This window comes from Hippopotamus amphibius, chromosome 6 (genome assembly GCF_030028045.1).
Source record: "Hippopotamus amphibius kiboko isolate mHipAmp2 chromosome 6, mHipAmp2.hap2, whole genome shotgun sequence".
NCBI classification, from domain to species: Eukaryota; Metazoa; Chordata; class Mammalia; order Artiodactyla; family Hippopotamidae; genus Hippopotamus; species Hippopotamus amphibius.
Genome location: NC_080191.1, coordinates 33,205,157 through 33,208,871, shown reverse-complemented (window position 1 = coordinate 33,208,871; position 3,715 = coordinate 33,205,157).

Sequence of the window (3,715 nt, the reverse complement as noted above, 5' to 3'; positions counted from 1 at the left end):
ACTGACCACCGTATATTTACTTATTTGCTTAATCCTAGAATATACAGAAAATAGTTTAATATCTGTATGTCAGTAATAACATGAAACCCCTGCTGATTGGACTTCAATAATTGTTAACCCTTTTTGGTCTTTAGCCTGAAGGTATATAGTCCAACTATTCTACTTAAAAGTTACTTGAGTTAGTTTTCTCCCCTGTCTCCCAATTGGTTCATTTGTTTGTTTCTGTTTGTATTCCATTTTAGTTTTTTCCCCATCCTTGTTTTCTTGAGTATTCGAAGCATTCATCTAATTCCACAAATCAGGATTATATAAAAAGTGGTGTAATTTCCTACCATTCCTTTTACTATTTTCTCCAATATCATGAGTTTCTATTTTATCCTATATTTCTTTATGTACAGATGAGTAGGTATATATGTATTTTCTAAATTTCTCTCCTCTCTTACACAAAAATAACTTACTATAGGTCTGCTTTTCTTTCTTCATTTAACAATGCATCCTGGGGCTTCCTAGGTGGCACAGTGGTTAAGAATCCGCCTGCCAATGCAGAGGTCACGGATTCGATCCCAGTTCCAGGAAGATCCCACATGCCGCGGAGCAATTATGCCCGTGTGCCAAAAAAACAAACAAACAAAAAAAACCAATACATCCTGGAGAGCACTCCACGTTGGCTCCATAGAGATCGTACTCATTCTTTCTTACGGTTGCTTAGTACTCCATTGTGTGGATGCACCATTGTTTATTCAACTGCTCTCCTGTAAGTGGGCATTTAGGCTGTTTACAATATTTAAAAATTATAAACAATACTGCAATGAATAATCTGCATAATATCGTACAGATATATTTTTATTTTTTGAAGGTGTATTTTCAAGTAAATACCTAGAAGTTATATTGCTGGGTAAAAAGGTAGATACATATGTAGTTTTGTTAGATATTGCAAATCCCTGTCCATAAAGGTTTTGTACACACCCATTAGCAATATATGAAAGTACCTGTTTTAAACTGTTCCCTATGGTAGATGAGAAATATAATCTCATTATAATTTTAATTGACATTTATTTATCTTACTATGAATTAAGTTGATTATATTTTAATATGTTTATGGGACATTTGTATATCTTTTTTTGATGAACTGTCTGTTTATATTTTCTGGGGACAGTATTTAGTAGTCCCATCACCATGGTGGAATGGTGGAATGAATGGAATAAGTGAAATAAACATGCTCATCTTGAAACACTTTTTGAGAGGGTAACCAACTCTATATTCAGAGGATTGTAGGTTTCCTCATTTGTAATCCACTGTCTACCCTTGACAGGACTCTACATAAGCTGTCTCAGAGAAAGGAGAATCTACCTTGTTTAAAAGGATAGCCAAAGCTAGAAGTTTCATAATAGCTAGAGACATTGTTCTTTTTTTTAAGAATTTTATTGAGATATAATAGACATACAATAACCTGCATATATTTAAAGTGTACAATTTTTTTTAAAGTGTACAATTTGATATTTTTTCTTATTAGTAATGTATACATGGCAATCCTAATCTCCCAGTTCATCCCACCCCCCCACCACTCCCCCTTTCCCTCCTTGGTGTCCATGTTTGTTCTCTACATCTGTGTCTCTATTTCTGCCGTGTAAATGGGTTGATCTATACCATTTTTCTAGATTCCGCATATATGTGTTAATATACGATATTTGTATTTCTCTTTCTGACTTACTTCACTCTGTATGACAGTCTCTAAGTCTATCCATGTTAGAGACATTGTTCTGATGTTTGCAATTGAGTTTGGAAAGTCAGGGAAGAAAGACTGAAAATAAGAGCTGGTTTTTCCACTTAGTTGGGTGGTTGAATTAGCTGACCTTTACGGTCTCTTCCACCCTGAGTTTTATGATTCTATGAATCATTCCTCTGACTCAGGCCAAGTTAGTGATGAAATGGCTGGGGAGGTGTAGGGGTCAGAGGTGACCTGGAGATGTGGTAAGCGGGTGAGAACAAGAGAAAGAGGAAGAGATTTTAAATGAGGGTACAGAGTTAGGAAATAAAGTTTTTCTTCTTTCAAAACCTGGTATCAGAGGGAGGAGCAAAAATGTCCATTGGCAGAAAGAAATATTGAGTGGATAGGGAATGGCACAGGGGGTGATAGTGTGGTTGTGGTAGAAGATGGATTCAGAGAGTTGGACAGAATTTTAAGGGTAAGATGACAAAAGCATCATTAGCCACTGTTCCCACAGGAGAGCAAAACAGTTATGGGGGTGCACAAAGTCCTTAGAGTGATTTTTCCTTCTTCCAATTCCAAATGCTTTGTAAATACATATATTTAAAAAACTACTTTGGATAAAACAAACAAAGGTAAAACCTATAACATTTTCTAAATAGAAACAAACGCACTACATTTTGAAAAATCATTTCAGAGTTTGAAGCTGTTCTTGGATGAGAGACACTAAGGGAGAAGTGAAAATCTTCTATTGATCGAAGTATTTATAAGAAAAGATTGAAAGTCTCTTGAAGTAACTTAATGTTATTTAGCTATTCAGTTGTAGAAGATATTTTCCTTCAGTTGACCAAGGAGAGGTTGAGTTTGCAAATCATTGTGTATGAAAGTGGACATTCTATTTTCATTTTGTCTTAAAGAAATATTTGAAATAATGATGTATAAAGGAAAAGAAAGCCTGGAAAATGACTGTGAGGTGACTATGGCACTGTGGTCACTTAAGATGGGTATATAATGTTTGCCTCTTATAGCAGTGATGATGATGATGGTGATGATGATGATGGTTATGGTGATGGTGGTGATGATGGTGATGGTGCTGATGGTGATGGTGCTGATGGTGATGGTGATGATGGTGATGGTGTTGATGCTGATGGTGATGATGGTGATGATGATGGCGATGGTGATGGTGGCAATGATGGTGGTGATGGTGTTGATGATGATGGTGGCGATGATGGTGATGGTGATGATGGTGATGGTGATGATGGTGATGGTGGTGATGATGATGGTGATGATGGTGATGTGATGGTGATGGTGATGATGATGATGGTGATGATGACAGTGATAATTAATAAAAAGACTCACCGGAAGGCTCGAGCTTCTTTTTTGCTGATATAAGGGAATCTTTCTATCATCACAGGGGTGAAAAAAATCTGAGAGTGGAAATTCATGTGCAAGCAGCACCAAGGTAACATAAATAAGGAAATAATGTTCCTTCCAAATGACCTCCATGGTTCCCTTGCCCTTCTGTGTTGGTTTCACTTTGCTCAACTTCTGAATGATTGAGCTGCAGAAGACACGTCCTTAGTACTTTTTGATCAGCGCTCTCATGCATTTTCTCTCTCTCCTCCTATCAGAGTGTGCTTTCAGGACTTCCTTTACACTAGGATATATGTGTCCAATAAGTTTAGCATGGTATTTACCTCGTGAATATTTATAAGGGCAGAAGCACGGAAAAAGAAATAAACCTCTGATTGCAGAATCTCAGTCACCAGCTACTGCGAACATTTGCAAGGGGATAGGAATCTTTAAAAATGTTCCTTAACTTATACCACTTTATCCATCCATTCATTCTGAAGTATTTATTGGACACATAATGAGTGTGTTGCAGGTTGTGTTCTCTGGAAGCATCTGGAGTCCAAGATGTTTTTTAGGGATCAACACCTGTTAAAGAAGGGGACAGAAGCAGACTTGGGCCAAGAGAGAAGTCAAATTGCAGAGTAGAACTGACAA